This window comes from Phlebotomus argentipes, unplaced genomic scaffold (genome assembly GCF_947086385.1).
Source record: "Phlebotomus argentipes unplaced genomic scaffold, Phlebotomus argentipes genome assembly scaffold_18, whole genome shotgun sequence".
Lineage (NCBI taxonomy): Eukaryota > Metazoa > Arthropoda > Insecta > Diptera > Psychodidae > Phlebotomus > Phlebotomus argentipes.
The window spans coordinates 10394516-10411412 of record NW_026776177.1 but is presented as its reverse complement, the minus strand read 5'-3'; the positions used below and the strand labels follow the sequence as shown (position 1 = coordinate 10411412).

Sequence of the window (16897 nt, the reverse complement as noted above, 5' to 3'; positions counted from 1 at the left end):
GTGCAATTGAGAGTCTGTTGGTCGCGCGCAGCATTCATGGCTGATTCTGCCGTTGATGAATGGCAACGATCATCAGACACACGGAGATTATTCACTTTAGCAGCACATCTTCTCCACTGTGTGCATCATGTTAAAAACTTTCTTTGGACTCTCAAATGCCGAGTGGGATAATTGAAATTGGACAATTTGCCCTCGAAAAACAGTCGCATGAGAAATATTTTCTTATACGGAATTGATTTCCAGTAATGCATCGCGTCTTTGACTGTCCATCTGAGGTGGTGCTTCTTGCCTTTTCCCGCGTGGTCCATTGATACGGGATCCAGAAGGAATAAATTAACATGTCACATGAGAGGAGACAATAAGAGAGAGATTCCCTTAAATCAATTACGGGGTCTTAGAGGAGGGCATGGGGGAAGTGGGCTGGCTGCGAGATGTAATTATTTTCACGTTTTTCCCGCATGCACGGTGAGAGGCGATTGAAAGAAAATGAAGGGATAAATGACGCTATTTATCATTGACCATTGTAACATCCTCTCCTGGTCGCCCCGAGTTGGACTTGGGCACTTTTTCCTTTAGGTAACACCACTCTGTGATTAATATTCTCCTGGATGCAAGCTGCTGCAGAGTCTGAGGGTCCATCCATGGGAGATTCAATCTAATGGCACGGACGTCTGTCTGGCCAGGTGGAAAGAGTTGTAATTTATCGCTGAGAGGAGTGGAAAGTCTTTCCCACTCATTTCCTCAAGATCACTTCCTAACCGTTTTCTGTTTTCGAAAGTGGCACCTTTTATGCTGATTGTTTTCATTTAGAAGTGTGAGAAGGAAAGACAGATGATTTCCTGTGTAGAACAGAGAATTATCAAATGATCTCTGAATATGGGGTGTCACACTGATGGCTGTTTGCTTTTCACACATTTCTTTTAAATACTGATTGACACTGATCGAATATAATATTCTTAGTTCATAATCATGTCCAAAAGGTCATCCGTGTGAATGCATGTTTTAGTTGTCTTAATGTTGAGATAGAGAAAACAACGGAATATGTTTATTGTCTAATATCAATTTCTGTGCGTGCAATTTGCCGCTAAACAAAGTGCATCAATCAGAGGAGTTATAGGAAATTCTATAGAATTTTTCCCCATAAAATCCACCGTTCGGTGCATATCTGTGTGATGAATTATGTAGATTATGAAGAGTAATTGGGCTATTCAGTAAATATTATATTAACCATACGATACCACCGTGAATGGTTGTGGTGTGTGGCGTGAATTTATCGCGAGAATCTCATGCTGACACTATAAAAGATGTGAGAAAAGTCTGCTGTGCTGATCGCATATGTTTTTGAGTGATACTACGTGCAATTAAATTTTGTAGGTGGGATTCAATTTAGAGAATGGGGCATCAAGAGGCGGAGATGCAATGGTCAATATGGGATATAATGGCAAATTGCCTCAAAAGCCCATTAAATTGTGAATGTTTGCGCACAATGCAATTACAATGCCACTGTCACTTGTTTATCTTTCCACTCAATTTGCACCGCGTGTGGAATTTTATTGGAAATTCAAGTCCACGTCTTAGGACTTGTGTGCGCATATGTATATATACTTTGATTAGGCTATTCAGGAGTGAAAATAATAAAAGAAGTGGGCAAATTAAATTGAACGCGGGGTTTCGTGATGCCTTCTCGAAGTGCGCGCGGGAACAATTCGTGTTGCCAGTGCGTATACAAAAGTGCAATTGTCAATGAAATGCAGGTGACATGGAGGGAGAATTTAATGTTTCATCTGTCCAGGATGGAATTTCTCTCGCGATTCACTCATCTATTTTCATACAATAGGGCGGGCATCCAAGAGATTTGTGATTGAAGTCGCGGTGAGTGGCATTTGATCGTTGTCAAGGTGTCGATTGGAGGATATTGTTAAGTCTCGTTACATTGCGCTATCGCGCGGCTCAAGCGGAGAAACTCTGCGCGTATCAATCTTTATCATATGCGACACGTCGTGGAATACCATCAAAAACACCTGGTGTGGCTCTGAGCATTTCTTTTCCTCTTTTTTCCGTCTCTTACTACATATATTTGATTGAGAATTTCATTAACATAAAATCTCTTTTCTCTCACTGCTCGCAAGCATGGGAAAGAATTTTCCCACTGATCTTTCCTTTCTTTCCATCGATAACCAAATTGCCTTCGTTTTGTCCAATTTAATTTTCTCTCCCGCCCCTTTTTTTGTCATGACACAGACATTTCAGGTGATTCTTTTATTGATTATCCTTAATATATCTTTTCGAACTAAATTGGGATTTTATGGGCATTTCGGCCATAATCAGATGCCCAATGTTGATATGTTGGTGGAGAGTGAATTAATTGAAAAATGTTATTGGATGCATGAGGGAAAAAAAGGAGCGAATGGTGGACGGTGAAAAGACATTAAAGATTTTACACAATTTAAAAGACTTTTGGAGCATTGCAGTGAAAGTTTTGTCAATTGGACTTTCGCATGTCTTTAAACAATTTCCCTCTCCATATGAGAAGCATGGGTGAAAAATGATGAAATCGATTGATTGTGACTAAAAATGGAGTGAAATGATTAAATATTTTGCATTCTCTCTCTCTCCCTCTTACTCTATATTAATCTCCAATATTTACCATATAATTTCTTTGCCAATGCGCGCGCCGTGCAATGCTTTTTATAAGCCGGTGGGTTTGTGCAACTTGCAGAGTATATAAAATGCAGTGCACAAGAAGTGATCTCTTGTGGTTTGCAACAAATAAAACGACCGAAAAGGTTGATGGCACTCTGCAGAATGCTTGAGATCGCTTACAAAGGGGTGATTCGTATTCAGATATTCTTTTCTATACACTTATAAAAGTACAGAAATTGTAGTATTGCTTTCACACTGCTTCGTGCATCATACAAGACGATCTGAGAATGAAATGCCGAAGATTAATTCAGGAATCGGAGAATTAAATACGCGGAAATTTTTATTAAGGCCTCAACAAAGGGATGTCTTGCGAGATATCGTGGTGCTGATAAGATGGAAGGAAGCAATTGCAATGCAATTCACGTAACTTCATTTCCCATTGTTTTCCACTCTCTTCAAATGCCCTTTTGTCTTCCTGCAGCGCTTTTTCCGTGCTCTCATTTCATGTGTCTTTTTTCGACCACAAATCTCTTGATCTTTTTTCGTCAATCCGGTGGCATTTTCATCGCGTGCACCGGAGATCAATGGTCTGACGGGCCTTTTTCGTGTATCAATGCGAGAAGAGATCAGTTTTCCATGGCGACTGATATCCGATCTAGTGGAAAAATGTCAGCCGAAATGTAGGCCGATTGCGAATTTATTAAAATAAAATATACTTCTTTTTAATCCCTTCATGGCTTTGACACAATGTTAACGGTGAGTCTCTTTTTTTGTCATTTTCTGAGAAGCTCTTTAAAAAATACTAAACCGCACTCATTGATCTTTTGGTCAGTTGCAGAGATGATAAACGAAAAGATCTCCAGAAAGATTTTGTGTAACATTTTCAGTTGGGTTGCCTTTTTTGGCTTCGGGCGCAGTTTTTTTCCACGTTGTCTTTGTCGCTTGAGGATTTTCTCTTTGGTTTTCATACTGCGTTAAAGAAAAAAAAAGTTAATTATATTTCACGATGGTATCAGAGTGTGATTTTATTACTGCGGATCCTTCTCACTGTGAAAAAGGTTAAATTTTTCACGCTCTGAATTAAAGGTCAGATGCATTTAACATAGGCAGATTGTGTAAGTTTCACTGCTCCGAGTGCGATAGATTTTAATCTGTAAACAAATATCAAGTACAAGTATTGGAATTCTGGAAATGCTATAAATTTAAATCGCCCATCTGATACGCGCAGTGTCTAAAAACTGTAACAAATTTATCGGTAAAAACTCGAACAAGAATCAAAGTGTTGAGATTTCAATCGCTTCGCTAATGAAGTTGTAAGTTAGAGAAACACTCTTGGAGCTTAAGTAGAAAAAACTCGGTTTTTGACCACTTCGGCATCGGGTATCGATTGTAACTTTGAGTGTTGGACACTTCCTGGTAAATTTGTATGCTTGTGATGACAAATTCTGTTCTCCTTTCTTAGCCAAGATGCCGAGATTTTTATGGAATTGCTCGCAAGAATATTTTGATGGACTCCTTTTTTCTCTCCTCTCAATTTTGGATCGCATAAATCAAGTCCAAATGTTGGCATCTCAATAAAATTTTACATTTATTTACACAGATATGTTATTAAGTGGTTTTATTCGTATCCACTCCCGCAGTGATTTTGAATGTCTCAATTTAAAAGGGAGCAAGAGAGTGTGCTTCATCCTTGATAGTGTATTTCCTGCTTTCCACAGAGCATGTGTGTGTGTGTGCGTAAAGTATTGGCTTTTCTCCACTCAATTTATAATTCACAGTGTGAAGAATTCTCAATTTTCCACATGTAATAACCGTGAACTGATTGAAATTTATTTGCAGTGAATTTATGAGTTTGATAATTCTCAAGATTCTTTTGATTTCCCACTACTTCTGACGCTGATCCCAATTGATTGGCCGCTCTCATGGCTTAGGATTATAGTCTTGGTCAAGGGGACGAGAGAGTGAGAGGTGATCGCAGATGAGCAAAAAGCGACACCTAAGAAATAACTGAATCCAATCACATGTCTCAAACATTTATATTTATATCTCTTGCTCAGATAAATCTTCAATTTGAGAAGTTTCTGAAATGTCTGTAGCCCTTTTTTCCTCTCAGTGCTCGCGCTCTGTCTTTTTGTGCTGCAGCTCTTCGCGATGAACATTAAAATAATTTATTTGAAACACTGGATGAGGCGCATCAAATGGATGATGCCAATAAATCTATGGTCTCAAGTTGACACATTATAATGCATCCGTCGTTTTTATTGGCCTCTCTCACTCTCTCACCTGTGCATTTTTCCACCTAGTCTCTCACTCACCCATTCTCTCTGTCTGCATTGGCAAGACACTTTGCGAATATAACAAATTATTTATTGGTGTAATAGTAAATTTTTCGCTAACGATATTTTATATTGGTGCTGCGAGGAGGCTCGATAGAGGTTTGAGTGCGATTGCTGGAAAAGGTGGAAACGCACGAAGTGCTAGGGCATGTTTTGGATACAGTGGTTGGGATTCGGTTCTAAAAATTGACCAGACATCGATTCTGAGTCTGAAATCAAGATAAAGATTGAACAAAATGCTTAATTGTTGTGAAGAGTCTCAGTGAAATGCGATATATATCTTCGGTTTATTACTTCTACAGCTTTCTAACCGTTGATTGGGAAGGGAAATCTGGGAAAATTCATTACACAGACACTTTCTATAGACTTCTCGGTTAAGATTTTGAGTAAATTCCCTCTGAACTGACTCTAACTGCTTGCCAATAGCTGTGACTTTCCCAATAGGAATCGAGCGCGATGGCAGGAGAAGGAATAGGTTGAACACGCTGAACGACGGTATAGCAATGTGCACAGCCAACGAAATGTCGTTCATCATGTTGGCTAAATAAATTCAAATGAATTATCTCTTCTTGGTTCAGGCACACATACACACTAGTCAGCATCACCATGAGGCGAATGGAGTAAATCATGCGTAAATAAATCAATGTCAGATTGATACAGTTAACTAGTGCGTTTTGTGCTACACTCCTGCGGTCGGAGAAGCCACTTTGGGGTCGCGCTGATGACATAATTGGGGAAGGAAAATAAAGTGCTCGATGGCGCTTTGGTGGCCTCGGAAAAATTCATTTTCCTCCAAAAGTCGATCCCAAGAGTGAATTATGATAATGAGACACCCACTGAATGTCAATCAGTGCTCATGATCGACTTTCTACGCTTTTGAGCATTTTTTTGTGTGCGCTCCAGCCTTCGAAAACGTCCACGTTGCGTTGAGCGCAGTCTCCAGCTGGCTTGCATGTCAATATGGCAGGAATTCACTGCAATTTCCATTAGTTTTCTCTAATGGAAAAATGATTAAGAGCAAGTGAATTAATTTATAAGTGGTGTGCCGAGTTGAGATGGTTGGCAAAAAAAGAGAGGCTTTGTGGATTGTTTATACCTGAATGTATTTCGTTAGGAAAACATATCAAGAGACACACTCTCAGGTATGATTCACTGTCCATATCGCGAGATGATGGAGATGAAAGCTCGCGAGAGCGAAAAGAGAAAAACATTGTGCATGGAAAAAAATGATTCCTTCTTAGACTTGCAGTTATGGTCATCATCACCATCATTGCCGCGCCGAGATGATTTCCAACTGAGACGCGCGCGCATCACAAAAGGCCAAACGGTTCATATTTGTGTGTTGAGATGCCATAAATACGCGACTATTGCAAATAATTACACATATTATGATTGTTCTCATTGAATTTATACTTCAACTCTCTCGAGAGACCCTTTGTAATTTCTCTTGAAGAGCTCGGTGCGCAAGAGGGGAAAATGGATACTTTTTTTCAGCATCTCAAGGCACAATTAAGTGTGCGCACTGACGAGGAGAGATTCCACCCGGGGAGGTGGTGGGTTGAAAGGGGAGCAAGTAGTGGAAAAAAGGAAGTCACGATAGTCAGCAGGATAAGAATCACGTCAAATAAATTGTTTGCTGGGAGAGAGGAAACACTCTTGAGCGAATCAAGAGGGAGATAAAAGGCATGAGTTCAATGTAAATCACATACAGTCTCCGCAGTCAAGACATGGGAAGAAGGGCATCGTGTTGGGATACAAAAAATATGATAAAATGTTAATGCGAAACATTGAGGATTGCAATTGAAAATGATCAGGAGAAAAATTCAAAATGGTTGATCATTTTCTATACCAACGAACTTTTTGTTGTGATGTATCTAAAGTCTTGAGGCATCGTGTTGAGACACTTGGAGGAGGTAAATCTCAACGATTTTATGTTGATTTCTTCGAAATGCATGTCAATTTCTGGGTAAAGTCCCCCCATTGATTGTGGCGAAATCGTGACTTGTGAAAATTCCTCTGTGCCCTTAAATGGGTGGGCAAAGTTGGATGGCAACCTGTAGAGCGGAGCAATAACTCACATGGGAGATGAAATATGCATGAGTGACATCATCAATTAATTGATGTTTGACCTCTACCGCGAGATTTTGCACAAATTTTTAATGGTTTTACAACGTCGATCGCGGTGGTGACATAAAAAAGAACTGAATTATTAAAATTTTCAGTCGAGATCACGCGTCTGGGGTTGTGTGGCTTTTCCTAGTTGGATACCACCTCAATGGTAACCTTGACCTTTCTCTTGCCATCCAAAGTGAGTGAATTAATAGCATTTCGGTCTACCAGATTTCATGGATAGAGCGTGCGGCGAACGCGAAGAGAGTGTGGCCAAGAGAATGGTGTGTGGAGACATAATGTGAAATATAAAAGTAGAAAAATGATATTTCACATATTGCTCTTTTGTTTTCGTTCTTCTCTTTTCCTGTTTATCGCATCATTTTTCACTCAATATAGAATTTAGAAGAGAAGGCGCTCGACAACAGCCAAATGTCAGGTTTCGGGGGAGACATAATGAGACGTTGCCGAGAGAGACTTTTTGTCTGTGACGAGAGAGAGAGAGAGAGAAGAAAAAAATGAGATCCGATCCGCAAGTAATGGAATTGCAATAATTTTCTTGTTTACATAAATATTGTTGAGCTAATAAATCTCCACCTCCCACTTAAAGCATCTATCAATCAATGGAACGGAAGTGGTAGAGTCACATTTCTTCTCCCATCGCGCGTCGTCTATTCACTGTGTGCAGAAGCTTCTCAATTGGCACATTTTGATTGTTGGTTGCTTCATTTCATTCAATCTCAAATAGACGCGCCAGCGCTGCTCTTGTAAATTACCATCGAGGGCTTCATTGCTACCTTCTCCTGACATTTTATTCATTGAAGAATTGTACTGCTGCAGCATCCAACATCAATCACGCCATTTTTCCCTCGCGCGGACTTCCATTCCGCTGCCACTGGACAAATAAATTACAAGTTTAATGTCGGCGAGTGTGGTGGAAAATTGCCACTTTTCCACCCAAACGAACCACAGAGGGTGATTTTAATGCCATAAATTATCCTTTCATACACACGGGATCGGCCACAGAAAATGATTTAATACGGAGAGGAAGTAATAAAGACAATTTTGTTGATCTTCTACCACTGGATTCCCTGTGGTGGAATATTCATCAGTACACACACTTGATCGTGAGGATTAATTCTTCACTCATGATTGATACACCATATCATGATGGATCCTTGAGATTTTTCGTCATTACAGCACAAGTGATTGACTGTCGTGATTTCAATGCAAATCACTTCCTCGGCCAATTGCCGAGCGCATTTTTCGTTATCGCCCTTGGGTGCCACAGGAGCACTATGCTAATCGATCGATTTGGCTGTATTGCCAGTGCATTTGTCGGCGCTCATTTTTCAACAGTGCTCAGTTTGATTGATCTCTCTGGCCATAACAAGTCTGCAATCAATTGATTTTCCTCATATCGTCAAGTAATGGATCGAACAAGGGGTGAAGAGTACGTGTCTGCGGTGTACTATCACTTCCAAGAAAAGGCATGATATATAATCCAACTTTACACTTCGGCAATTAAAAGCAGAAAAAACATCCCTACCATTACTCATGACTGAAGCATATTTATCCCATTAAAAATCTCTAAACTGCTCTTAGTCAATTGGATTTTAGAGATTCTACCTAGGATTCATGCCAACATATTTGTATAAGAATGTTCTCCCAAATAAAATGACTCAGATATTTTGATTATCATTCATTACCATAATACCGGACTCTTAAGAAAAATTGATGCCTTGACAATTAAGTGTGTCAAAGAACATTGACTGTAATTGATGAAGCATCTGACGTCATACAAAATCTCTCAATTATTATCGATTCATATATATGTACAACAAATCTCCTCACCTTCGTCCAAAGCTCAGATCGTTAAGATGGATTTGAAGCCCAATATGGGGTCGACCCCACTTCTACTAATCTCAAAAATATGTGTCTCACTTTTTGACTCTGCGCCAGCCTCAATGTACCGATTTTGTCTTTGAATTCATCAATGTTATGTCATTGCTTGTTAATAATTTTCCATCATTTGATCTGAAAGAAGTCCCAATGGTGTTTTTTTTGCTCTGCTTGTTTACTTGATTGAAAATATAAAATCGCTGAATGGAAGATAAGAGAGCGGGGAAGAGAAAAAAATTGTCACTTGTCGTTACGATTAGGAGTTTGTGACATTAAATGTCAGAATATATTTAAATATATTTCCCTCAGGTGATCTCTTTCCCTTCTGCCGCGCACTTGGTGTGGCGCGAGAGGGACAAAAATGCGAATGTGAGACGGTGTGAAGAGGAAGAAGAAGAAAATCGTGACCTCGCCTCTTAATAACATTAAATCGTGTGACATTTCATGCGTGGGATTAATTTAAGAGCGCGCGCACTTTTTTCTTATGTGCTTTTTAACCGTTTTACTTATTACCTAGCCATCAATATTGTTGGCAAGCAATAAAAAGACATGGACAGATAGTTGATGTGTGCACAGAAAAAATACTACCAGGCACTATTGGCAAAAAATTGCTTTATACTATCTTTGAATCTCCCCTGAATCTCCGCTGATGCGAATGTCACGAGATATTTTGTCTTTCCCGCCTTTTGTGCGCGATGTGGAAGGAAATGTCTCGCAGATGGAATTTCAGTGTCTCGAAAGTGTTTCTCAAATTTATTCCAATTGAAGATTAGAGACCGAATGGAGTGGTCTTTTTCACTCTGTGTCGCCATTTGAATGTGACAAAAAGTATAACATTTGAAAAATTAGTTGCTTTTTTCCGCATCACTCTATCGAGGGTCTCTTTTGGAGATTTGTGTGGAGAAATATCAAAACTCACGTCGATATGTCTCGATAATTCTTTTATTTTAATTATCAAAGAAAAAATATCAAACCTCATTAATTTACATTCTTTATCTCTCCACCTCGCCCGCCTCTAACGTGATCGAGAAAACACAGTTTTTTTCTTCTCTCTTCTACATAAATATACATGACAAAAAAGATCATTTTATTTATTACAAGCGTATGTGAGAGAGGAGATAATATAAAATGGGTATATAGGAGAGGATCATTGGAAATTATACATACAATAGCAATATATTTTTTCGAAATCCACCGCGAGAGACAGAGAAGAGGAGAGAGATAAATATAAAATCAGAAGCGACCACTACATGACCTTCACATTTAGAGAAATATTTTTTGGTGTGTTATTAAGCGACGAAATTCAAAAATTCAAATTAGTCACTTGGGCATTTTTCTACTAAAAAGTATAGCCAATTAGAGGTTTGTCGCGTGTGTGAGTTTTGCCGCCGAGAACGCGCGTGAAAAGTGTGCTCTTTACCATTATGTACATGTGTCACGATCACTCTTTCCACCTTGCACGTGTGAGGAGGGTATCAGTGCGTCTGCCGGAGTCCATTTCCTCAATGATGGGGCCTGGGTAATGAGTCTCCTAATTGCTGTTCCAAAACTTGTCTCCGTGTGTGGTGAAAAGTGTCTGGCAAATGGGCGAAATACACGCCAAAGTGAGAGACTGTTGTCATCGGGCATATGGATAAAAAGTCAAATATCGATTGCCAACACTATCAAGGTCGCTTTTATGCTTTTAAAATAATAATATAAGCACGGAAATATTGGAAATTCATATGCGGTTGATATAGGTTTTGTGTTGTGGGGCAAAAATACCCTGCGGCGTGTAAGTTTCCATTTCGACATGTGTCGATGACGCGACAGGGACTTGAGATTGTCAATTGGGCAATGGATGAGCGCCTCTCGGGAGCGCTTGTGATTTTCAAAATCACGATCAATGCCATGCCGCAAATGTGATTGTTCGCAAGAATCTATCTCGCTTGCCTCTGTAGGTCACATGAAACTTGTTCTCTTAGAATGTCCTAAGATGTGGGCAGGCGAAGAGAGACACCTGAAAATGAAAGTTGCACTGATGGTGGAAGATCAGGGATATACACATAAATAAATTTTGTATACAGATATATATGTATATATTTGAGAATGGGGATTTAAATAAAAATTAACCGTTGCATGTCTCTTGATGATATTTGGCTACTAAAAACGCACAACCCTCGCGATGTTCCCAGCTGTGTCCCACCGATGAGAGCCTTTTAAATAAAAAGGGTGTGAGTGAGAAAGGGACATGGTGTAAGATTGTGTGATTTGATCATTGAAGTATAATCTTCAGTGGAGCGAATGCCTTACCGAAAGAAGTATGAAGAGACGCGTTGTTTTTTTTATCATTGAATAGCACAGCAGCAGGTAGAAGACCAGGATCCGTCCATTCGTCGCATTTTTAATGATGTTTAATGTACACAGTGAGACACACACAATGTGTGTAAGCGAGTCTCCAGCTCTCTCACTCTGAGGCTCTTTGGTCACTCCGGCTGCATGGAGGTATCAAAGTGGTTTTCAGTTTACGTCGGCTACTCAGAGGGCATACAGCTCACACGGCGCTCCTTGTCTGAGATTCTCTCGAAGCACACATAATTTCGCGACTTTGAAACTGTGCCTTTGCCGCTGACAGACACTCTGTATAGGGTGAGAAATATTGGCGGTTGCTCGCGTACTCCCGCGCTCAAGTCTACTGTTATCGGGCGCAGTGCTGTGCATGAGTTCCACGTGAAATTGATGTGATAAGTCACAGTGAATCAATGTAGTTCGGCAGTGACAGAGCGGACTGTATTGGTAGTTTATAGAATAGTCGAGAGCAGGGCGGTGGTGTTCAATTGAATAGAAGCTTTCGTGGAATTTGTGGCTAGGCAAGCTGGATACCGGAAGTGTTTATACATTGGCCTACTCGGATTGGCTAACTGATGAAAATAGGTAACAGAATCTGAGAAAAAAAACACATAACCTCCGAGATTCGCGTATATTGTGGGGAAAAAGAAGAGAGAGATTTCATGTCCAGACTTTGCTGCGATGGTCTAACAAAATATTTGTATAGGCCAAAAAGAAAAATGTTAACAGGGGAGATTTGTCTAATTGGCAGACAAATAGAATGCCAAAGACGATGAAGAATAGAATAGAGAATGTCAAATAAAATGTGATGCGCGAGATTTTGTGTGAATAATCAAATAAATTCCCCTTTTCCGTGCTTATTTTAACGCTACCCCGAAAATTTCTTCAACAAACATCTCCGCAATCACCTCCAAATTGCCACACAGCCTCGTTTTCGATGGTTATACATATAGGTGCGTGAGTTTCCTCACAATGTTTTCCTTTTTTTCAATTCCTCGCAGTTTTTACCCCATATCGCTTAATTACCGACTTCCGGGGCACTCGGCTAAATTGCCCAGCACACCAATTGCCAACATAATTGACTAATTGGCACAAGTTTGTCGACGAGTGAGAGATTGACTTGAGTGTGAAATTGTTGCACAGCAGTATGTTGAATTTGAATATCAACGAATTCACAAACACCATGCAACAGACGCTGTTGCACCCCTTCTGCAATGGTATATTTCGCCATGATCTGTGTGCAGTGATATGAGGAATAATTATGTGAAATATTTTTCGTGATTGTCATTTTCTCTCAAATGAATCCTCGCAACTGTTCAGTGTGAGTTCGGCGTTCGTGAGAGACCATAAATTGAGGCAATACAGCGAATTTTCTCACTGAGCAAAGGGTTGGTTCGGACCCCTCTTGTGTTTTTTTTATATCCCTCACGTACAAAACCCATTCAGTTGGGCCTCTGGGCTCTTTTGTGTCCGCATTAAATTGGACAAGGAATAGGCGAGATGTCCAACATGGAGAGAATAAAAAGGAAAATGACATTGAATGAATTTTCCGTCTCTTCCGCACTGAATGTTTTACATACAATAGTCGAGTCCTTCTTCGATCGCAGTAAAAAAGGGTTGCCAACAACCCTCAGGAGAGTGTCCTGTGAAATTCTCCGTCTCAACGCTGTACCTCCTTTTCTACAGTCTAATTATGCATTCACATAAAGTGCTTCTTGGCCTAGGATATCGTCTGCCAGTGTCCCTAAAAATTCACGACCTGTGCAGAGAAGGAGTTACGGAGACTTGATCTTTTCTCAGTGTTGAACTGAAACTACTCATTACCGCTCTTGTATCCCTCTTGCCGTGTGGTTCGATGTAATAACAGTAATTACGGCTCTAAGTACAACAATGTTCCCCTGTGTGGAGTCCTCTCTTGCACATTTACACCTCCCCTTGCGCTCCATGCAAAGGTTGAGGTGGCGATTTGCTCGATTTTTGCGGTGAAGATATGAACAGTGGAAATGGTCACAAATTATGCGGTATCACTGGCTGTTTTGCCCTCCTCGCGACAATCCCTACCGATGCACCCTGACGTGAACACAGGTTTTTGGCTGGGAAGCCCCTAGAGCTAAGCATGTCTTCACAGTGTCCTTTTTCCATGGTAATTGTTGATTTTCTCATACATCCAGTGTCACTTGAACTGTATTCAATTCTTCCTTATTTGCTCGCTTTTACCGACAGTTTTTTTTTATTTAAACTTTTTCTCAATTCCCCAGAATAGTAAACCAACAATAATGTTCACTATCAATTCAAAATCTCCCAGACGTGAACGTGCCATGAAATTCAAATCATCCATTTAGATGAATCTTAGAGAGATTTTGAGTGAGATCTCAACACTTTAAGAAAGAATCCGATTGGATTTTCTGTGAATATCTTATGCAATTTTGGAGTTTTCTTGCTTCGAGAATTTTATATTTCTCTCAGTGTAGATTAATTACCAACAGGCGAACAAATCTTTTTCACCTGTCTCATACTGGAATCTGTTAGCCGTGACCTTGGCGTTGTTTTGTCTCCAATTTCCAGATCACTTTTATAGGCATTAAATGGTGAGGAGAATCCAGATGATACATCACATTGAAATGCTAATTTTCTATTTTTATTTCTCATCAAATTTCTTCTTTGCGCCTGATTATTTTGGTGGTATTAGAGATGATGAGATTTCCACGGAAATTTATTACATCACGATTGAGGTATGGAGAATGGTTGAGCGAGAGAGGGATTCTGTGTGAAGATAATGAATTAAAAGTGCTAATTGGGTGCAATTTGAATGAAATTTATGCTTTTTTGTCGATGGCTAGCACAATTTTCCATCTTATATGTGGGATTTTAATGAATTCACCAATTCTTGGCATTTCCTCCATCCCGAAGCGTATGTGTTTGTCTCTGCACGTGGTTGGGGGGAAAAATGAATAAGTTTGCAACAAATATCGTGAGAGAGAGAAAATGTTATTTGTCTCCTTTGCTTGCCTAATGTATTAATTTCCCATTGCGATTATCAAGTCAATAATCATTACAATATGCAGCGCCATGGGGAGAGAGAGAGAATATCGTGTGCACGGGGAAAAAAGTGGCTAGTGTAGGAAAATACATTTTTAATATCACACTCCATGGAACTGTCAGACCTGCAATTTTCATTTAGCACTCAACACAGGTACAATTTTACCCGTATTGCGTAGTGTGGAAATGAATAAGTAATTAATGCAATTAGATTGCAATTAACATAGATATTCAAATGTGTGGCAGTTTGCGCTGAGAATTTATCTCAATTCCCTCAGATTTCTTTGCACGGTGATTTATTATCTCTGTTGGATCATTTTCGCGAAAGGGGCGGTGCGGGGATGCCGCGAATGGCAATAAAATGCACATATTCAATCATTAAGATATAGTCACACGAGCGCCAGTAATCAAATCTGTCTATGCACAGATGATATTCAATGAGTATAAAGTCCTTTCGTTCAGAAGGTTGGTCAGTTGTTATTTTGAAGCTTATGATGACGCCTCAAGCAAATCTAACGACACATCAATTTCCGCTTAATTGCGATATTTGTTGCTTACCGAACCTAAATTGCTCTTGATTGCAAAGATTTCCGTCTGTTGGGTTCCTTGGTGAAATGCATTGACTTGGTGGATGAAATTGGATGAAAATTCAAAAGCCAGAGGCACACGAAAGGATCAATTTCATATGTTTTTTTGGCGGGGAGGGAGAGAAAAATGCTGCTATTACCTTGTTCTTTTTCACGGTGAATTCCCTGTATGCATTTTGGTTTGGTCAGCAGAGGCAAATTGAGGGCTTCTCATGGTTGCCCGTGGAGTAAATTACAACGCACAAACTTCGATGAGGAGAGGGCAAAAAAACAAAAATTTTGGCCACTTTTCACAATCATTACAGTGTTGCTGCAGTGCCACTGAAGGCGCATCTCAGGGAATTGTTATATTGACGGTGTCGCTGAATGCAATTAAGTGGCGGTTCTTGATTATATTACAATGCAAATTTCTTCCTTGTCTGGATCTCCGTACATCCCCTCGAGTGCATCGCAGAACTATCATCATCAAACCCTCCCTGTCTCATTTAATCTGGGTGCGATGCTGTTGGCACTTGGCTGAGCTTTTCATCATGCCATATGGAATAAATCAACACCCAAATGTAATTGCTACTCTTCTTTCTATTCTCATGTCACGAGAAATATTGTCTCGAAGCGGTGAGAGTTTTTTTCCTGGAAGTCTCCACTTAATTTCCTTCAATTTCAGAGAGTCTCCAGTGTTCTTTTCTACTTCACACAATATATTGCATTCAGAGAGTCTGTTTTTTTACCTCAATCAACACTCTTGAAATTTGATAGTTTTTTTCTTCTTCTACTCTTTTCTCGCTGCCTAGTGAAAAGGGATAAAAAGTATTTGTGTGTATGTGTGTGTGTGGGAAATTTAGTCGAGCAAATAATATCAAATTTCCATTTTTAGGTTTCATTCTTCTAACTCTTCCCTTGCCTTCTTATCCTTGTTGAATATCTCTATTACAATATTCACACAGATGCAACAATTGAATGACTTTTACGGCTTTTCAGAGCTGTCCAAATTCACAATTCATCAACTCCATCATTTCATCGGATGTTGGAATCCCTAGTCAATTTCCATAACTATATTAGAGGAAATTCAGCCAAGGTTGATTTGTCGGAAAACATTGATTTTCCTCACTTGATAGAATTTCACGTTTTGTGGATTGTTTGCTGGGAATGGTAATTATGCTAATTTAATGACACTCCCAGGGCAATGGTGTGCTCACTTTCATCCGATGAGCAGCAGTGAATAATTTGTGGTGAATCCCCGCATATGTGAGAATTTTCCGTACAAATTTATTTGATGTGCTTCCATCCAATAAATTCACTGGCATGTCAATTATGTTGCGCATTGATGCTGATTTCTTGTTCGGGAAAATTATTCAAATTATATTCTAGCTAATTCTAATTCATGGACAGTTGAAAATTATAGATTTTAACTCACTAATGTGAGTATTAATTGATTTTGAGAGACACCTAGAAGAGACGTGTCTCTCAGGTGTGAGTGTAGAGATATTTTTGAGAAGGTCTCTAATCACATTCGACCAATTTCTGAGATATTTGCAAAATATTTCTACTGCTTGACTTCTCACATTGAAATCATTGAAATGCATTAAGCACGTGAATACTGCCTTTTGATGTCTTCATTCACTTGTTATATCACACAGCCTGAAACTGCTGATGGTGTGGAGGGTATATGATTTGAGTTTCATTAAGAGCGTGGCCAGTGCTTCATGCTGTTTTACAGATTATTGAAATTCACTGTCGTGAGTCAATCTGAAAATGGCATATTGGACAGTTTTCCATATAGATTCTCGAGGAGTAATTTGCGTTGGAAAATCTTTTGACCCATGCGATTAAAGGCAATTTGTAGCAAAAGGTGATGCTCTTTCACAATTTTCCCTCTCTCGTCGGCTGTCTTTTTTCTTCTTCCTTTTCCAATCACTGGCTCTTTTGTTCAACTTCGCCCAATGTTTCTCTCCT

General features: G+C 39.6%; 1 protein-coding gene across 9 annotated transcripts in view; it reads left to right on the top strand.

The window, feature by feature from the left end:
- Positions 1 to 16897, top strand: part of LOC132261087 (protein grainyhead) — a 57891-nt gene that overhangs the window by 18568 nt on the left and 22426 nt on the right. The window contains exon 1 of one of the 9 annotated variants that reach the window (XM_059759631.1): positions 11554 to 11903. The exons of the other annotated variants lie outside the window; for them this stretch is intronic. The gene's annotated coding sequence lies outside the window, so the exon portion shown is untranslated. Of the gene's footprint in view, positions 1 to 11553; positions 11904 to 16897 lie in introns of those variants that run through there. 9 annotated transcript variants of the gene reach the window in all.